The sequence below is a fragment of the Zootoca vivipara genome, chromosome 4 (genome assembly GCF_963506605.1).
Source record: "Zootoca vivipara chromosome 4, rZooViv1.1, whole genome shotgun sequence".
Classification (NCBI taxonomy): Eukaryota; Metazoa; Chordata; class Lepidosauria; order Squamata; family Lacertidae; genus Zootoca; species Zootoca vivipara.
The window spans coordinates 56,826,372-56,847,769 of record NC_083279.1 but is presented as its reverse complement, the minus strand read 5'-3'; the positions used below and the strand labels follow the sequence as shown (position 1 = coordinate 56,847,769).

The window sequence follows — 21,398 nt, the reverse complement described above, 5'->3', positions numbered from 1 at the left end:
GTAAGCTTCCAAAGAAATTCATCATTCATCAAAACAATTTATAACTGCTGCTCTACAACTAAAAAGGCATACAGAACCAATGTCATAGGAAACCTCTATAAGGCCTTGACATTTTCACTGGCAAACAAGTAGTAGAAGCCTAAGGCATGACCACCAGGCAGGATACAAAAGGAGCTTATGTAACATCAAGTAGTCTTACATTTTTATTTTCATAACAATCTGTATTTGTTGAAAAAAGACATATTTTTGCACTTTTTCTTTTTTCTTTTTTTACAAAACACATCCTAGCACTTCCTTTATTGCAGATCTGAATACCATTTTTGGTGGCTAAGAAATCGTATAAAAATAAGTAAATAAGATAACCAATCAAAGAGCCAACACAGAAGTAACATGCATATTTGCATTTAAGATGCATTAAAAATATGTATATTACATCAGATGAGGGGAGGGGGAGGAGCACAGTAGACAAGGAGGCAGAATTTAACCATTCCCTTCCCTGCTGCCCTCATAAGGAAAATTCCTTTTTTTAACCTGGTATTTGCTGGGGGGGGGGGGGCGTGGAATCCCTCATTGGGAGGAAATCCTCCATTAATGCCAATGTAAATAGCTTCAGAGGAGAGATTTTCCTTGGAAATGCAACAGGGGAATATAGAATTATATTCCCCTTCCATACTTTTATGATCACCATAATGGTTATTTTCTCCAACTGATGTAATGTCTATTTGAGACAAACAAACAAACAAAAAGCTCATACATCAAATGAAAATAAAATGCCACATCTAGTTTACACCAGTAACATGTCACAGGAGTTCTCATACCGGTACTTTACCTTAAAACAAAATACAAGAAAGGAGTTATGGATAAATTATGGATATGCCAAGCACTCTTGCTGCATTTATTTTCAGTTTAGTCTATAAGACTTTGCACTTTCTCCATCATGCTTCAGTCTCCTGAAAATTATAGCCTCTTGAGATTTTATATTATATAATGAGATTTATCCATGGGGTCACAAAGAGTCGGACACGACTAAACAACAACAACAATGAGATTTATGCACTTTATCAATAATGATCATAGTGTGCACAACAGCATTCATTTGAATTTCAACAACTTGGATATGGTTTGTGAAGGAGGAACCTTGTGGCCAAATTTAACTTCTGGTTAAGTAAATTAGCAGATGAAATTTAACAAGCTTAATGGGTAAATGTGTAAAATGCCACCATTTCACTGTTTAATGTTTTCTTTAAATTCTCTTCCAGTGAATAAGAAAGGAACATAATAATGACCAAGATAATGGAGGGCACAAGACTTCTGTCCAAATCAATTGTGAGAAATCTTGAACCTCTTTAGTAGTCAGAAGTGAAGATCAAATGCAAGCAGAGAAGACAGATTACAGGATACAGTGCAGACTGCAACTTATCTCCATGCAACAGTAGTATATCACGCAACCATCACACCTTCCATTTCAATCTATTATCAATTTGCAATGAGGAATTTACTCAGACAACAACAAACTATGATCTTTCTTTTACTGAAGAAGGGGGGAGCCAAGCAAACTTATTAAGCTTATACCAGTACTTTACATTTGAATTTAGCTATTTGTAGCACGTGAGTAGTCAACCACTTACAAACATTTGCAGACATTAAAAATAGTCATCAGCATTCTCCCTTCAAACATCTTTATATTCAGTGCTCTACACACTTACATCAGAAACTTTTTTTTTTGCCTTGAACCTTAGTGATGTGTCACACATAAGTTTAAATAAAGATCCACTCAGATCTGCCACTATAAGAGCCTTTATTTTACAGGCTAAAGAAGAATATTGACCTCCAGGAAGTACCCTTTTATTTCTGAAATTCAGCATGTTGAATTGGTACTCTTTTCCTATGATTTATCTGTACAAATCTGCATGTAGCCATGACTTAGTAATCTGCTTGATGTCAATTGAATAAAGCATCTCAGCAATTAGTTATCACAGAACCAGTTAGTTCTGACTTAAGACACACAAAACAGATTTTCAGAAACCTCCTCTTGCCAAACAGAACATACACTAGAGTACACCTGAAAATACGACGGGGTTTTAAAAGAAGAAGCCCATTTATCAAGGATTCACAATCATGTCAAACAGGGATACATTTAATTAAAAAAATAATTAAAACCTCTTAATACCGCTTCTAGAGACCTTACCGTCACAGAACAAAATTTCTGCTCAAATACGCAACTATTTGCAATGACAGCCCAACTTGTTCTTTAGAGTTTTAAGTATTTCCAAGTCCATTTTCCAATTTCTCACATCACAACGAAGAAAACACTTTGAAATATTTATACTTCCTAGAGTAAGAAAAGTAATCGAAAAGGATATAGAGTGCAACCACCGAATGTGGTGGTGCTTGCCATACAGACGGAAAGGAAAAGACAATATGAAGGGGGGAGGGATGGAGAAGCGTCGCGTGATGGAACTAAATAATGAGAAAGCACCTTTTCTGGAGGATGGGGACGGAGTGGGAGTTTGTATGTGACACAGAAGAGGGGGCGGAGGGGGGGGATCTACCCAGCCGGTGTGCGTGTGCATGTGTGCGTGCGTGCGTGGCGAGGGAGAGGAAGTGAATAAATAACCAAGTGAATAAATAACAGGAGGTGAGCGCAGACAGAAAGGAGGCATGGCCTTGTCTAGTGCGGTTGTGCAGGCAATTAAGAAGAGGTGGGAGCTTAGCAAGGGATGGAAAGAGACTTTGGAGCGAGGGAGGGAGAGGGAAGGAAGGCGGACGCTCGAGCCGCACGCCAGGTTTTCCTCTTCCCTTCCACATCCCGCAGAGGAGCTGCTGATGGAACTGCAGCTCCTGCGCACAAGACTTCGTGGCTCCCTGAATAATTCAGGGAGGGAGGGGGGGAGAGAAAGGTCCGTCTCTCAGAAAGAATGCAAACCAAGAAAAGGGGGTCAGCAAAAGGAAACTACCGACTCTGCTTGCCCTGCCTTCCCACCCACCTTTAATTGCCGGTCAAACTTTATTCGTCTAAAATGCTTAGCGAGGAAGGAGGGAGGGAGACTGGCTGCCACCGGAAATAATCTCTCGCTCCTGGGAGACCCGAAGTCAAGCCCGGGTATTGTTCCCTCGTCGCCGGAGCCCCATCCCTCCCTCCCTACCTCCGGGCGCTCGCTGGTCCTGTCAGGTTGCCAACGCAGCGCCTCCGCTCCCCTCCGTCTCTCCACCGAGCCCCCAGCCGCTGCTGCCACCACCACCACCGCGGCCATTTCCCACTGCTCGCCTCCCCTCTCTCCAGCGGTAGAGGCGGAAAAGGCGCCGTCCTCCTTGGCCCTCGCCAACTCACCTCGCCGGCCTCTTGCGCGGCGGCCGCTGCCGCCTCCGCTCCCAGCGCCTTTCTCCCGGGAAGCTTCTTCTGCCCGCGGCTCGCGCTCTCCGTCTGCCTTTGCCCGCCTCTCGCCCTCCTGTCCGTCGGAGGGAGAGCTCCGAGCGCGCGCGCGCGCGCCGCTGCTGCTACCGCCTCCGCCTCCTCCAAATGCCACCCCTGACAAGCGGGCGCAAACTCCGGCGATGAGTTCTAGTGCGGAGAGCTCTGGCGAGCGGCGCCTTAATGGGGAGGGGAAGAGGAGGAGGGGGAGAAGCAACTCGTGAAGGCGGCGACGCCTCAGACGCCAACATGCGCCCGCCCAGCACGCAGATACACAAAGCTCCCCGGGGACGCCGTCCTCTCCGGAGCAAGAGCTCGGCGCCCGCGCTGGCAGCGCCTCCGCTCTTTCTCGCTGGTTCGGGGCTCTGCTGCAATGCCTGTGAGGCTGACTTTCAAAGCCTCACCCGCAGCCCGAGATCCTCCCTCCCCTCCCCTCCCTTTCCACCCTGTCAGCCCATCCCTCCCCTCCCTCCCTCTCCCCTCCTCTCCTCGCCATTCATCGCTTCAGCCAAGTTTCTCCGGTTTAACCTCTTTCTCTCCCGGCAGCCACAGCCAAGCAGATGTGCGAGGCAGGCTCGCCGAGGAGTCTGCCTGGAAGCATCCCTCTGCAACTGGAGAAAGACGAGGCTGAAAATAAAGTTGATGTTTGACTGTAAGGACAATAGATGGACAGGCCAGCTTTGCTTGCTTGCTTTTTTACAGGGCACACATGCGATATATATATATTTTAATACAGTATTGTACACTGTTCTGATCGGGCGAAAGGGGGGGGGCAGATCTTAAATCAAGGATATTCAAATCCTGTTCTGAGCGCTGTAAAGCCCCAAAGGAGGAAAGCTTTGCATAATTGCACCATATAAGCAAAAATAAGTCCTGGTGTTTTGCATTGCGATTTTTTTTTCTCTGGAATAGTTAATGCACACCTTTGATGTGTTGGGTTCAATGTTCATTCGCAGACTCCAACCATGAGTGTGTGGAAGGTAATAGGACTCCAATCAACAAATTTAAACACATTTTAAATTATGCTGAATTTTATTATTTAATATCTGTTATGTGTATGTTGTGTTTGAAGCCTTTCAAGTCTGCCTCTAAGCTTTCAAATGGGAAACACACGACCCAGCTAATAATGTGAGGTCAAGAAGGGCACGGGGTTGTCTGATATCCTATTTTGAAACATTCTTTCAAGGTTTTCTGTCAAGGGTGCCCCAGTATTACAGAACCTGGACCCAAGGTCTTGGTGAGGTACAAAAGTCCATCAGGATGGGTGAGGAAACATAAATGGGAGAGACTCAGAATATGAAGAAGACTTCATGTCGCATAGGTTTGGCAGGTGTGGCTGTTGAGGGGTAAGGACCAGAACCGAACTTGGAAGCGCCTCCAACTACAGCTGAACAAACTAGGAAATTAAGGTCTCTGTTTGTCCAGACCCGATTACTAACAAATAGCAATAGATTTGGTTGAGTTGCATTATTTCCTAGAACTTTCAAAAGAAAAGACCATACCTAAATATGCTCTCAGCTATTGAAATAAAAATGTGGCCCAGATCCCTTTTAAAATGTGTCAAGTAGTTGTTTTCAACTGTTTTAACTATTTTATTCTTTGATGGTTTCTCTATTTTACAGCCAGGTGATGTATAAATTTTAGAAAATAAACGAGATCCAGAGGTACATGTGTATCGGTTCTGAGTGCACCTCATAGTTTCCGTCTATTTCAGCACTTTCCAGCTGTTCAGCTTTCTCAAGAATTTCTGGAAAGTAAACTAACAGATAACTTCTATTATGTATGTATACACCTTTATTCAATCACATCCCTAGATCAGACAGTGATAGAGTGATGTATAGGTACACAAGTTTGTTCTTGCTTTTTGTTTATGGAACAATTATTTGGGTTAATTGTGGCAGTGAGAGAGGGTGATGGGTGAAGGATCCAGCCTTGGCAAATGTAACACCAGTACTGTAATATTGATATCCCTTGCTAGTAAATAACAGCCAGTGGGACTCCTCTGGAGTAAATAGTTTCAAACATAATACTCATTGAAGCAATGATTTAATAACTCTCCCAAGAATGACTGTACAGTCTGATTACTGTAGTAAGGATGGCTAGACATGTTTGAGATCATTTGAGGTAAAGGGCCAATTCAGACACTCATAAAGGTTCCTCTCCCTCTTCTAAAGCCCTGAAACCAGAAGCGTTGTGGAGTGAAGATGTTATATTTCACTTAGCACGACTGCTGTATAGTGGGATCAGTCCATGAGAAATAAAGTTCTGTGGAAGAATATGGATTGTACCTAAATGAATTTAGAATTAGGTTCAAGATAATTTGATGAAAGGGCAAGAAAGACTGTTATGTATGTTCTACAGATTAAAACTGAACCTATTTCAATCAGTGGCTAGAGTGGAACGTTATAAATTCATTTGTGTGTTGTAAGATAGCAAAGGAAGGAGCCAGAGAGAAGCCAGGGGGTGGGGGGAGAAAAAATAATTACATCCATGGCAGAATTAATTTACAGTTTTACTGTTATTGCAGTATTTAAGAGGTCGAGAAGGGCAGGTTGCGATTTAGTTAAGGGAGCTCTGTTTCATTTGTCAAACAGAATGAAGTGTTTTGTATAAAGTATTGTAACATGATGTAGTGACCTTAATGCATTGACACTGAGTTCATATACAATGTAACTTATCGTAGATGTCATCTTCATTAAGTACAATAAGAATAGCATGTGAAGTAAAAAAAAAAAGTAAATAGAAATCATTGGAGTTTCAGATAAATGTACTGAGAGGAAATGCGAGCATTTGTAAATCATATAGAAAATGTGTGCCACTGTATATAAAACTGCTCCTAAACAGACCACAACAGATGCAAGTGCTGGCTCCATGAACCATGTTTCCTCTCTTGCCACAGTTATTTGCTTTTCCTCCCAACAGACTCTCAGCATTCTGTGACCCCTAAGCATGTTCAGTCCTTACTGCTTTGTTTTGTGGCAGAACAGCAAGTGGAGGAATGATTGGAATGGAATTTTGTGCTGTGTTAGAATGAGTGACAGGCAAAGACTATGGTTAGAAAATGACAGTGGAGTGGTGGAAGGGTGTGGCTGTCAAGAAGAGGGGAGTGAGGCGAGATGAGTGATAAAACCATACATGAAAGAGTTAACACAGTTATTAAGAAGTTACTTATGTTAGGCTAGGAAGGCATCCCCAGACTTCGGCCCTCCAGATGTTTTGGACTACAATTCCCATCTTCCCTGAACACTGGTCCTGTTAGCTAGGGATCATGGGAGTTGTAGGCCAAAACATCTGGAGGGCCGCAGTTTGGGGGTGCCTACCCTAGGATATTAACCAGCTGCATTCTTTGCTACAAGACACTGCTGTTTATGTGTAGTTTATCAGACTAGCTTCACGCCATACATATTGGAGTCCTTAGTTCCTAATTCATCTCAAGCCAAGGTGTGAACAACTTTGCATAGGATGAAGATATCCCACCCATAAATGTCCCCTGGTATGTACACAGATAGAAAAGAATGGAAGACATGCTAATGCAAACAGCCGTGGGGGGGGGGAGGGGGGGAGTGGTGAAACACACCAAAGCCATAGCTGCCAAGTTATCCCTTTTTAAAAGGGATTTTCCCTTATGCTGAATAGGCTTCCTCGCAAGAAAAGGGAAAACTTGGCAGCTATGCAAAGCTAAAGCCTCCTAAGGTGGTAATGTGAGCACGCCCAAATAAGCTCATTGGGCTCAGATGGAACAATCAAAGGATGCAATGGAAAAAGAAATTAATGAAAATATCAGCAAGTGGAGAAAGAGTTGAGCAATGCAATGAGGATTAGGAGTCACAAGAAGATATTGCTAACTGTGTTCATGCAAACTGATTGGAAAGAGGAAAAGAAATGCTTGTAACGATGGAGTCTGAAGATTCTGTTTGACCCAGGTGGTGGAGTGTTCAAAGGATCCCTGCAAATGGAATATTGAAGTGGACCTTCTTGCCATTGTTCCAACCACAATTGAGGGCATCGTTTTCCTATGATGGGTTAATGCATGTCATAATTGCAATTCACAAAATTGTCCTTTGCTGTCATGGGATACCACATTCTGACAACTTGCTGGGGGGGGGCAAGTGACAGAAGGGTGAGTAGGGAAATGATGGACAGTGGGAGAGTGAGATTGAATGCTGGGTGGAGTTAGAGTGAGTGACAGGTAGAGACTGTTGGTTGGAAAAAGGCGGTTGGGCTGCTTGGCACAGGGTGAATGAGATGAGAAAGCTAATGGAAGTGTCTGTAAAAGAGTAAGCATAGTTAAGAAAAAGAGTTACTTAGGATAGGATATTGGAGCTATGCGTATTTTGTATTTGATGACTACTTGTTCTGGATATTATATTCCTTAATTAAATATATGTTCATGTTTTCACTGTGCTCTGGTCTGGATGGATTCTAAGGTAAATATATCTAAGCCCATGTTGGATGCACTCAAGAATAGAAGCGCAGAGTTTTACTGCTCCCTGTAAGTCATTATGTGGTGTATGCCCCCCCCCACCACAACAACATTTTTGTTGTTGTACTGCTACAAACCTGGGCTATGCTGATATCTACCTTGTGTTTCTCAGTGGTCCCATTTTGGCTGCAATCCACAGCTATGAAAATTGAAAAGCAACGCTAGAATGAATAGCAAACTAATCCATAGTACATTGTTGCTAATTCTACAATTTAAGTGCTTAAATATAATGGTTGACGGTATCAATATTACTGAACAATTAGCATATTCTTTAACTTCTGGTTTGAAGCATAGTTTGCAGTAATAGTATTATTAAGGAAGTCACTCTACCATGCTTATATGTAGCATATCCTTATATTTGCTCCCCGTCCCCCCCGGTCCCCGTCTGCATGTCCTAATATGCTTCTGAAAGACACTGCCCTCTTTTAGCTGGATAGCTGTTCTAAAAATATACTTCTCACTATTCAGAATCAGAGAGTTCTGCATTATTAACACATAGATCAGACAGCCATGATCTGAAGTCGTATAAGCAATAAGGAAAAGATCTGAATGCTGGAGTTTTTTCATTATGCGATCCTGTAAGCTATCCTTTAATGCTACAAAGAGGGTTTCATATACTTGCAGCATCTTGCTGACTTGGTTCATGTCTTTGGAGTTTACAAAACACTGTTTGTTCTCCTTTCCCTTCCATATTACTCTGCCTTCCTCAAGTTTGGTCAGCTACATAAGAGTGCAGAAAGAGTTGGGATTAATTGCACCCCCTTCCAAGCGGCCAAAGCAACACAAGAAAAAATATTTGCCTATACAGTAAAGAACAAACAAACCAGAATAGTGGTTACAGCACAACGAAGTTTGAAGAACTGTATGCAGTGGAATGCATACCGTAGAATGCAAATGAGCATTGTGATCACTGTTGACCCACAAATGGGACTGGCATTAAAGTGGGTAAATTCAATTTTATTGTGTTTAGTTTTCAGGTTACGAAGGAGACACACTAGATGTGGCTCCTCCTAAGCTTTCCGAACTGGTCCTTTGGTCAAATGCAGAGTTCCACTGTGAGGGGAGGAACACAGACAAAAGGGCAAGGTAAGGTTTTTTAGGACCAATCCCTTGTCTTCCTCTAGAATCGATTAATATGTTTAAAAGTAAGTACCAGCTCTATGTTACAGTGATGTCTGCAAATGAGACATAAAGGGTCACAGTCTTAACCCCACAATATGGGAAGCCCTTGCAGCGCGGGTGGCACTGTGGTCTAAACCACTAAGCCTCTTGGCTTAGTTTGAATCCGTGTGACGGGGTGAGCTCCCATTGCTCTGTCCCAGCTTCTGCCAACCTAGCATACCAATGCAAGTAAATAAATAGGTACCACTATAGTGGGAAGGTAAATAATGTTTCTGTGCGCTTTGGCACTCATCACGGTCCTCCATGCGCCAGAAGCGGTTTAGTCATGCTGGCCACATGACCCGGAAAGGTGTCTGCAGACAAATGCCGGCTTCCTCAGCCTGAAAAGCGAGATGAGCGCCGCACCCCATAGTCGCCTTTGACTGGACTTAACAGTTCAGGGGTCCTTTACCTTTACTTGATCCAGCAGGCTCACCTTATGTTCTTAAACTTTTATTATTCAGGTGCCAATAACAGCCATATGCATTATCATTCTCACCAGTGATACCTCATCTATAAAAGAAAATCTTTTAGTTTTCCCCCTGCACAGCTGGTGGAGAAATGTGAGCTTGCAAGCATTTTATAATGATGCACACATACAGTGAGACAGATGTACAGTGTACATGTTGTAACTTGGAAGCAGATTCAATACAGATAATTTTTGTCAAAGAATCCTGGGCACTGTCACTTCCCCCTCACAGTTACAATTCCCAGCAACCCTTAAAAACAACAGTGCCCAGAATTCTTTGAAGGAAATAATGTGCTTTAAATGTATTTTAAATTCTTGAGGTTTTAAATTTTGGAGTTTTGATTTGTTTTGAATTTTGTATAGTGTGTATGTTATTGTAGTAAGCCTCTTTGAGACCAACATGATTTAAAGTGTGGTGCGTATTTTAAAACTAAAATGGTGTGTACGCAGCCTAAGTCATGAAGAGAGAAAATTGCTTTCCACAGTCTCATACTCTAGGAAGTGCCTGGGTCAGTCACTGTCATTAGGATTTCCATGCTGATACATGGTGGGAATACTTTAATGAAAGCTTTCCTAATGCTTAGCATGTTTGGTGGCTGTCTGGGTCAATTTGACCAGAGGGTTTGTGTTAAATCAAAATGTTATTGCATTGGAAATAAAGCTTATAAATCTGCTTAAAGGCTGGAGGGTCAGTATAGCAGTCTGACTCATCAAACACCAACTAACAACTGTCATCACAGGGTTTTTGTTCCCACTACGTGTGTAAGGGTCTCTGTCTGCCTTTCAATGTTATCAAACAGCTGTCTTTGCACAAGTGATTTCTCTTTGAAAACTCTTTGATAAGACTACGACATATGAAGAGAAGCTGTGGTAGGATATAAGCAGGATCCAAATTCAATTTTGTATAGATTGCAGCTTTCACTCTGAGATGTAATGAAGACAGACGTATTGCACTTGAGGAAGAAGAAAACCTCCCAATAAACATTCATCAAGGCGTAGGGTCTTGCAGTACAGATAGTCCTTTCACAAAGAATACAAATTTGCCCTGTAAAAAAGGCACCGCTTCCCAAATGCCATGTTTATAGACTTCACTAGCAAGGCATAAGCTTAGTGAAACTTTTTAATGATCCTTTCTTAATAATTGTAGTTTTCTGCAACAAATGTACATTTGCTTCTCAAACATCTCCCATCCAGATTTTATTTCTGTAGGATGAAATTCTATTTCTCTACTACACAAACCATAGTATTTGTACCTGTGAAAATTCTGTGATCAAATAGTGCCACTGATGTCTTTGGTGATGGAAGTCAAGTACCTGCACCATTATTTTGAATTTGTTGTTATGTGACATCACGAGTACTGCCATCCTTATTTATACAGGTATGTTGTCAAGGAACCATGACCAACTGCAGCTCCCTGTTAAATGCCTGATTTGTGTGCTATCAATATAGGCATTTGTACAATTATTTATTTATTTGAATACCCTCCTGCCCAGCACGCATGCCCTGGGCACCAGCAACTGACGCTATGCTACTGGTCAGATCAGCTGGAAAATCTCCCAGCTGGAAAACCATTGAATCCATCAACCTCCAAAGGTGTGCTATCCTAACAGGTCCCCTGCGTATGCAGAGGAGAAAAGGTGCTGAAAGTCTAAAACTCTGTGTGAAATGACCCTCAGCTTCCAATGGGTAGGTGAGGGTTTGAGCTCTGACATCACGAGGCAACAGGTCCCATGAAATACCTCAAACTTCTCTTCAAGCCCCTATATAAAAGATGTTTAATGGCACGCAGTATTTCTCGTAATTCAGAAGTGGGTGCTGGTTTAGCCCCTGCTTCAGCTTTGGTGGCTTTTTAAATATTTTGCCTAGACTGCCAAAATACCTAACACTGACTGTCATTCTGGGTAGTGCCTATGAACAAAACCCCCACTGTTAAGTAGCTGTTTTGCACTGTCACAAGATTTGCATTTTGACATTCAGTCACAATAGCTGGCTGCATTATATGATTATTTGGAGGTTGCATAGAAAACATGATGTACTGCCTCACTGAAATCAATGAGAACTTTGCCAGTTATTCCATAGGATGACTTAAGTTTAGTTGGCACATAACATTTAATGAAATATAAATGAGAAACGGCTTTCAATTAACAGCAATACCTCATCCTCTTCCACTGTCATTTCACTAGATCTCAGTGTTCTTCTTGACTATAATCCTACATTGGCTCTAATATTCATTCAAAAACTACATGCAGTAGTAGCCTTCCACTAATGTACTTACATTTGTATCTCCATGGGGTTTCATTTTGCTTGCCTTGTCATTCAGCATGCCTAAGCTACCTTTATGCAAGCTTACGCATTGCTATGAAATTGGTTTCATTTACGTGTTGACTCACCAACCCATCTATCATTTCAACCAGCTATTTCCAACAGCACTATTACCACATAGACTCACTGGGAAGTATAAAAGCATAGATGATTACAATTTTTCTGCAGTTAAAAATAGACAAAACAGAGTTGTTTATAACTGGCTCTTTTCACCATCTTAGTCTCTTAACTGACTCATCCTTAAAATCCAGTCTAGGTTCACATTGTAAAGCCCATTTTGTGGATAGTCAGGTTTACTTTGCTTCCTTCTTATATAGTGATTGTCGGCCAATCAAAATCTCTTATAAATAACTGGAAATGATTCTGCAATCTTTGCCTTTCCTCTTGTCATTCATGTCCCATTCCCATTTGATGATTGCAACAGGTAGCCTGTTAAATTGCCAATTGATCGGATTACCAACCTCTCTTTGTAGTCAAAGATGTTTCTCTACTAGGAAATAATAGTGTATTTCAATGTTATATAGAGATGTGAAGAAAACAGGGAACAAATGTGTTTTCTACTCCTTCTCTGCATCTATTGCATCATAAGGTAAAGGTAAAGGGACCCCTGACCATTAGATCCAGTCGTGACCAACTCTGGGGTTGCAGCGCTCATCTCGCGTTATTGGCCGAGGGAGCCGGCGTACAGCTTCCAGGTCATATGGCCAGCATGACAAAGCCACTTCTGGTGAACCAGAGCAGCGCACGGAAACGCCATCTACCTTCCCGCTGGAGCAGGACCTATTTATCTACCGGTACTTGCACTTTGATGTGCTTTCGAACTGCTAGGTTGCAGGAGCAGGGACCGAGCAATGGGAGCTCACCCCGTCACAGGGATTCGAACTGCCGACCTTCTGATCGACAAACCCTAGGCTCTGTGGTTTAACCCACAGTGCCACCCACGTCCCTCTATTGCATCATGCAAACAGAGAATAGAAGTTTTTGCGTTTCTCCATGTGTGATCTTAGAGGCACACATATATCATGGCATATACTGTACCATATCTGCAAACTAGATTGCCATGGATCTATCTATCTATCTATAAACCTATAAACAATGAACAATTTGAGTGATTGGCTGCAATATGTTACCTGTAAATGGTGACAGTCAAAAGGCCCCCTGGCTAGGGGTGACTCACGCAGCTAGTACAAAACTTTCTGTAGCTCCAACAGACACTACAGACCACCATTTCAGAGCAATGCTAATAGCTGTTCTTTGCTTGTGTAGAAGTCAAAGAACTTTTACACAGGAATTACAGTATTGGCAGTCTATAGGAATGCAATTTGTCCCTATTTTACAGGATATTACATGGCTTTCTATCACAAATGAACAACTAATCTTCATCAGTTAGAGCACAAAATAAACGTAAGCTGTTTCCAGCTTTGCTACTGTATCTTGCAAAAAGAGTTCAGCTCTTCTACCTTATGGGAGGGTATTTTTAACAGACATGTGGTACCACTTAGTGTCACCCAGGGATCACAACAAGGTGCCTGAAGGCTCTAGTGTGCCCACCAGTACCTTCTATCTCTTCAAAATGAGCCCACAATGCACAAGAAATCATTTGTTCTTCCTGCTTAGTTCCTGTTTGCAGTACTCCTACACTGAACACACACACCCTTAAACAAGTCCACATTTTATTGGATGCTGGGATTGGGCACCCACCCTCTAATCTGTTTTGAACAGAGCTTCTCTCTGTGAATGAATGTGGCCGTAGATGGTATAGGTGTCTTTCTCCCTATTGATGGGATGCCTTATGGGAGGCATGTCACCATGATGTGGTCATTCTGTACCTTTTTCTGCTCTTTTATATTATCCAATACTTTCACAGCACCCATTTTGTGTATTGCCACACAACGTGGCAGCCATTTTGTGACTGGCATCCATGACACTGACTCATATTCTATCTATAGGCTCCTGCTGGCCCCCAAAGGTTGACATGCAAAGTCCTAATTGTAAGCAATAGCTGGCATGCAGTGCAATCCTATGCATGAAGTAAAGTTCATTGTGTTCAGGTGGACTTTTGTATATTCAACGACCAATGCTGCAGTGAGCCATCAACAGGCTGGCTACAGGGGGAAGATAGCTGGTGTTATTTCTAGCCCTTGCTAAATTCATGAATTTTTGAAATTACACAAATTCCAATGTTTTACTGATTCTAGAAGTTGGGGAGGGCTTGCAAAAACACAGTATCTCTGTCGCTGATTTAAACCTGCATTATGCTTAGACTAGAAAGATCATGCCTGTCCTTTTTAATATGAAACATGTACATGGGAATACAGCAATATCCAGAGAAATAAATGGATTGGTTTTGCACATCTTTCTGATCCAAGCTGGATATGGGAATTCAATAGCAATTTTGTCTTTAAGATGTTGCCACAAACTTTTTGATGATGAAAGACATGGGCTGAGATCTAAGACCAGACAGCAATAGAGACTACTTTACAACATTCTTGCATTTGAAGTGTTAGAGTAAGAGTACTGCTACTGTTTGTTTGAACAAGGAAATGTACGAAAGAAAAGATCATGAATTAAAACAACAAATGTCTTGTGTGAAATATATTTTCTCAGTAATGATTATGTGTTAAGTTCTTTGAAAAATCCATTTTAATACCTGAAATTTTTGAAACAATTATTGATTTCTTTACTAGAAATTTTAATGTTCTTGCCAGCAAAATGTTTCCTTCAAAACCTTTGGATACTATCTTTTTCCTCTTTCCAGTAGGTAAACATACAGCAAAAATCCCATTGTCATTCAAGGTCATCTTCACTGGTATAACCTGTTTACATCCTAAATATGGCTAAAGTTAAGCATTTTGTTAATTGACCTCAATGGGAGAGTTAAGTATATTACAACCTCTCATTGTAATCCAGAGGATTTAAACCTGAGCTAGACATGGTTCTTGATCTTATCTGGAGAACTTAATACTCTGCTTTTCAGTCAGCCATGCTCCTAGAGCAGTTTACAAATAATTAAGAACCCAAATACAGACATATAATGAAGTTGTTAACAATAAAAACAATGCTACAGTAGAGCAGATAAAATTCCAGTGTTTAATTAAACACATTGAAACTGATAGATCTAAAAGGCAAATAAAATGTTCTTCACCTAGTGGTGAAAGAAAGAGGGCATAAATTTCAAACAGAGGGAGCCACAATGGAAAAGGCCCAGTCATTAGGGGAGGTGTACAATTGCAGCCTAAAATAAATGATCCCACACCTCCTCCCGTCTTCCCTGGAAACAGGCAGCTAGACTGGTGACTGGGAGCGGCCACCGAGACCACCGGTCTTGAAAGATCTACATTGGCTCCCAGTACGTTTCCGAGCACAATTCAAAGTTTTGGTGCTGACCTTTAAAGCCCTAAACGGCCTGGGCCCAGAATACCTGAAGGAGCGTCTCCACCCCCATCATTCTGCCTGGACACTGAGGTCCAGTGCCGAGGGCCTTCTGGCGGTTCCCTCGCTGCGAGAAGCCAAGTTACAGGCAGAGGGCCTTCCTGGTAGTGGCACCCATCCTGTGGAACGCCCTCCCACCAGATGTCAAAGAGAAAAACAACTACCAGACTTTTAGAAGACATCTGAAGGCAGCCCTGTTTAGGGAAGCTTTTAATGTTTAATAGATTATTATATTTTAATATTCTGTTGGAAGCCGCCCAGAGTGCCCGGGGAAACCCAGCCAGATGGGCGGGGTATTATTCATTCATTCATTTATTATTTTGCGCCCCAGCTCCTCCACTTAGCAGCAAAGCCACCCACAACCAATTGCCCCGGGGGGGGGAGTGACCTTGTTGCTCCCCCCTTTTCGTGCCACCCACTTCAGGGTTGTATCACCAGGGTTGGCCTGTCAGTAGTACCCACTATCAACAGCAGCCCACTGGAAACTAGCCACAGTTGTGACTAAGTTCTTGTTCTTTTCCAGGTACAGCAGAAAAGGATGTGAGAGGCTGAGGTTGCCTCTTCATCTCTAGGCTTGCCATAACTCAGGAAAATTCCTGAAATGTCTTGGTTTTCAGGTGTAAAAATAGCATGGGGGGAGGATTTTGCTGAATCAGCAAAGTGTCAGGGAAAACCCGGATGTATGGAAATGCAATGGAAAACAGCTCCAAAAGCTTAAAATCACTATTTTGGGAGGAAGTTTCTCTAAAAAAGCTCAACAATTTCGATTTGTTCTTTAAAAAACCCACAAAGCTCAGTAAAGACTGGAATGCAGTGTTTACACGGACGATATTTTAAATTAAATCCACTGAACCTCTATTGCTTGGTTATCCAGATTTTTAGCACAACTTATATTTGATGGTCAGAGAAAGGAATAACATTTTAAATATTAATAAAGTAGCTAAAACATGCTATTTAAAATTGAACATATTAAGCAACAAACATACTGCACAAAGATTGACAGGCAATCAGTCAAGCATTAATAATGAATGCTTATGCACATTAAAAGGTCCTACATCAGTTCCAAATAGCAAAACCCAGAGGGATTTCACCAAACCATATCAAGACAATAAAAGCCCACCCCCTACCCCACATGTGCATGAACAAATAATTTCAAACTGGTTTTAGGCTTAAGTGGTTCTCCTCAAAATCAGGTATAAAAACAGTGTAACGCAATATTTCGCTATGTATGTTCTGTTGTCAATTCAGAAAGGTGTTTTAAAATATTGTGATAAAGTATAACATAAAAACACCAATAATTTTTTTAAGGGAAGAAATAGGAAAGGTTTACTTACCCCTAGGATATTACCATACTTGGCAGCATTGCGTACAATTCCACTTATAATGATAGAACTGAATAGTCATCACTTTTAATGGATCAAATCTACGCAGTCCATCAGCAATGCTGTTAAATCTAATCAGAAGTTGGGTTGTAAAATTAATGGTCCTGTATTCTCTCTAAAAAGGGGGTATTCTAATAAATTTGGATCAGCACCATATTTCGCCTCTCCCCCAGCATCGGTGATGGTAAATTTCAATAGCGTTTTAGGGCTCAGCTTAAGCAAACATCCAATAGAGTGACTAACGAGAGGGTTGGATCAGAACAAGTAGTGTTTCTATGATATATATTAATCAGGTTTATAGTCCAACAAAATGAGTGAATATTAAACTTAATCTCTTAAAATATTATCAGCCAAAGTAAAATAAAAAAGGCCAGGTCCTGAAAATAATTAGTATAACGAATTCTCTGGCTGAAAAAATTGTGGCATATCATTTGGACAATGGACTTCGACTTGGGCAAACGGAACTTGCACTTCCTCTCCTCCTTCTTGCAGTGCTCCACCAGAAGTTGCTCCAGTAGGTTGTGGAACTTTCTGGAGCAGATTGAGCGGAAGGGACATACAGGGGCTGAAGTGGGAGAAGGCGAAGTGCTGTCATATCCATCGGTGTGACGTTGGAACTCACCCTAAATTTTAAGCCTCAGGTAATATTTTTAGAGCAGTGTAGAAGGCAGAAATGCTAAGAAAATAATGCTGTTTATAAACTGTTCAAGAGCAATGATCTCAGGTTAAACCATGGTGCAACCACGGGGAAAGTGCTTGAATATATTTAAAAAGAGATTAAAAGTACATTCTCCTGCTAGAATTTTCAGAAGGCTTCTTGAGGAGTAGCTGTCCTTAGATGGATGCTGCCACATTACAGCCACTATTTCAGATTGTCATAGATGAGTCTCAACTGCACAGGGTACTTGTAATGATGTGTTGGGTTTTGTAAAACAAAAACAAACAAAAACCCCCACTCAGGCTGACTTAGGGTTCAACTGCTAATGTGGGAATCTATTTATGTGTCCATTAAAAAGAAAAGCAGGTATTTCTTTAGCATTGAGAGCAGGGCCGTCTTAAGCACATCCGGCGCCGTGGCACAAAGGTCCCTCCGGTGCCCTCTCCCTTTCCCAAAATTTAGCCTGGGGCGGAGGGTGCCATTGTGACTACCTGACTACAACCCGCTGCCGGCGCTCTCGCTGCTGCCCAGGTGAAACGTTCTTAAAGGGTTAATTTCTTTCCTTCACAAACTGCATATAGTGCAGGGAAGGGGAGAGTTAATTTCAGGGCATTCAGTATGCAAGGTATCCCCCCCCCATAAAGAGGAAGCCAAGGGAAGGTAGAAGGGGAGGGACACACACACACTCAAAACTGTCTGTATTTGCAAAGTACTACAGCGAGATCCCACTTCAGAAACAGCAGCAGCAGGAAGTCCCTGCCTGCACCACCAAAGAAGCTTTACTAGAGAAAAAAAAATCACTCTGCAAAGTTGCTTTTCCAAGCCCAAGAGAGTCTATAAATCAAGGTGCGGGGGTGGGGGAGGGACAGCTTTCTCTGAGTCCCACCAATACATCTCTCTGTTCCCCGAATAATAAAGAGGTCGTGGCCACAGCGTGTGTGTGTGTGTGTGTGAGTGGACAGAAGAGACGGTGCACTGATGTGTGTGTCTCTCTCTCTCTTTTTCTCCCTCCGCAGTCCTACTTCATGCCCCGTAGCCGCCCTGTCCTTCGCAGAGAGACGGAGGGAGGAAAGTTACTCGCAGCGGCTGAGGGAGAGGAGGAGGCGGCGACAGCGGCAGAGCCATTGGGCTTAGTGGCTCGTTGCACTCTGCTTGGGCGCCCCTGAGAGGCCGGCGCCCTGGCGCAACGAGCCACTAGCCCCTATGGGAAGGACGCCTCTGATTGAGAGTCAAGTGGCCAGGCCTTGAATGACTTCTGTGGTATGATGGCTAATTATAAGAGAATATAATATTGATGAAAATTAACAAAAGAAAATGAAAATAAATAGTGTGCTAGATAGACTAAGTGGTAGGTGCATGATGGGGTGGCCGGAAGTCGTTAGAAGAACGTATTGTGGTGTGTAATAACAAATATTACCATTTTCTTTTCTTTCTTCTGGATAATCCTTTTGTTTGTCATTTCTTTTTAATCTCAATAAAGCATAAAAAAGAGAGTGTGCAAAAAAGAGATAGTATACAACAAATCAGTATATAGATTAGTTCCACTTTCCCACAAATATCACTAGTATGGTTTTATTTGTACGTTTCTGGGACAGAACCTACCGGTATGTGTTTTTACCTATGTATGTCACAATGTACATTGACACTGTTCTAGAAATACCCCCCCCCCCTGTTAATAGTACTGATTATTTTAATAAAAGAAGTGAAAACTTGCTGAAAGGCACAGCAGATATAGTAAGTCATATGCAGAATTTGGAATTTGCTAAAATTCCAAGTCATGCCAAACTCTTCGAGACCCATTTCAGTAAAGCACTCAATTTCCAAAGGGATGATTTGTGAGCCGTAAAGGGCACAATTCTGGCTCGCTTCTACTCTTGTGGAGGGTGGAGAACTTGAACATTGACCTGCGTTTGATTTCCATGCAGTTGCAGCCCAAGCTGAGTAGGCGGATCTGCGGGGGAATTTCATATTATCAGACAGATTTCCAAGGGATAAGATGAGATGAGACAAGAGAAAAGGTGTAGGCAAGTTGGCCTTCTATTTCCAGCAACCAGCAGAACCACCATGCTGATTGCTGTAATCTGCTCAGCTCCCAGCATGCAATCTGATACTATAAGTACACCCTAGCACTTTCGTCCCTCCAGGTTGCAGACTGACTCTCAGGGTTGCTGGGCTGCAGCCCTGTGTGTTTGTTCTCGTAAGGAAGTAGGGTAGGTTAGGAGATAGGTGGCATGGCTTAATGACATGGAGGGCTCTTGCCTTGTCACACCAACCTAGCATGCATTAACATTGTTTGATAGGGGTTTTGAAGGAATTGTGTGCATTCAAGACCAGCAGTGTGTCTGCATGTGTTTGGAGCCTCTGCAAACTGTTATAAATACTAGTGGAGTGTGCAACCCACAAGAGTAGGGTCCCCAAACTTAGGCCTGAGGGCCAGATACGGCCCAATCGCCTTCTAAATCTGGCCCGCAGACGGTCCGGGAATCAGCATGTTTTTACATGAGTAGAATGTCTCCTTTTATTTAAAATGCATCTCTGGGTTATTTGTGGGGCATAGGAATTCATTCATATATTTTTTCCCCAAAATATAGTCCAGCCCCCCACAAGGTCTGAGGGACAGTGGACCGGCCCCCTGCTGAAAAAGTTTGCTGACCCCTGCACAAGAGTCACACTGGGTTTCTTTTCCCCCTTCTCTTGTGGACTCATATGTGCACAGACAGCACTCATATATGTTCATATACACACTGCTGAGAGGTTTAGGATCTTTGGCATCCCTGTCTGCTATCTGCCTTCAAATCACCTTACTGTTGTGTGGATGGAGCCTACTGAGTAGTTGAGTATCCTGTACTTAGCAACTAAATTTGCATGTGTTAATGTTTTATGTCAGATGTGGGTGAATTCAGGATATGCCCAAATGACTTTCTGAAAGGAGCTGGAATCTGGCTTGTTCCAGGGTCACCAAAGCTCATCATAGAGAGTCTTATGCCATATTAGTTATGTGACAACTTCACCTGAATCACCTCTACCTGAATCCAGGTGAGACCTGGAAACAGACACCCTGTGTTGTGGTCAGCCACAACACCCGATTGGTAGGTCCCTCGATGTTGGATTCAATCTGGACAATGGGGTGCAGTCCAAACGGATGAAGGGACCTATATATGCCCATGCACGTGACCCAGAGCTTCCTCTTTCGGTGCGTGCATTTGGAACACCCACCCACCTCTCCCTACTTTTAGGGCTTGCTGCACTTGACCTTGCTATGCCATCACCTGTTGTCTGAAATTGGGACAGGGGCACGGCAGGAATTTTCCCTACTTGGCTGATTGGCTGGTGCCATTTAGGTTTCGCCTGCTGCGTAGCAAATTGTCACAACTTGTAAGGTTGCGGATAGGCACTGGCTCAGGTGATAGGGATGGGAGAACGCTCTTACCATCCCTATGTGAAGGGTATTCCGTTAAAGGAATCCAGGGACTCCAAACTACGAGAGAAGGACAATCGTGACTTTAAAGTAGGATGGGAACTTTTTATAATCTATTTAAAAAGGCACAAAAGAACTTGGACTCCTTGGCAGGTTCTGAATAAACATTCACAATTTATTAGGAGAACATAGGATAGATAAGGTACAAATTTATAACATGCAGAGAATAACATGTGCAAATAAACCAGAGGGGGTAGCTGCGGGAAGTCTCGGGAGGGTGGGAGGGGGAGGGGGGAAAGGGGGTTGTAATTGGCTATACTGATTGATAATTTGTTCTGTTAAATTTGTTTAATAATTTAAAAAAGGAATCCAGGGACTCAAATGGTTTGGTCAACCCCTGTGAGAGGCATAGCTGCCAAGTTTTCCCTTTTCTCGCGAGGAAGCCTATTCAGCATAAGGGAAAATCCCTTAAAAAAAGGGATAACTTGGCAGCTATGGTGAGAGGGTTGTGCCCATGCCTGAGGCCAGGGGGACATCTGGGTGGTGGGCATAGCCTGTGCCTGGCTTTCCGCCTATCCAGCGCTACCTTCAAGGCTGCAGGGAGCTAGTCGAAGCAGAGCCTATGCAACCACTCACTTTCTGTAATCAATAAAGTTGTGGC

General features: G+C 42.6%; 1 protein-coding gene and 1 long non-coding RNA gene across 4 annotated transcripts in view; one reads left to right on the top strand and one right to left on the bottom strand.

The window, feature by feature from the left end:
* NRIP1 (nuclear receptor interacting protein 1) overlaps positions 1-3,764 on the bottom strand; it is a 77,851-nt gene extending 74,087 nt beyond the window's left edge. Inside the window, exon 1 of the mRNA XM_035116591.2 lies at positions 3,332-3,764. The gene's annotated coding sequence lies outside the window, so the exon portion shown is untranslated. The remainder of the gene's footprint in view (positions 1-3,331) is intronic.
* A 70-nt stretch (positions 3,765-3,834) lies between these two features.
* On the top strand, positions 3,835-21,004 carry LOC118085680 (uncharacterized). 3 transcript variants are annotated; one of them, XR_004692665.2, is made up of 4 exons: positions 3,835-5,192; positions 8,866-8,981; positions 17,154-17,302; positions 18,336-21,004. It is a non-coding gene; the product is annotated as an uncharacterized LOC118085680 (long non-coding RNA). The 3 variants fall into 3 exon arrangements; XR_009557483.1 differs by having other exon boundaries at positions 12,437-17,302; XR_009557482.1 differs by having other exon boundaries at positions 8,866-17,302.
* The last annotated feature ends 394 nt before the right edge of the window (positions 21,005-21,398 follow it).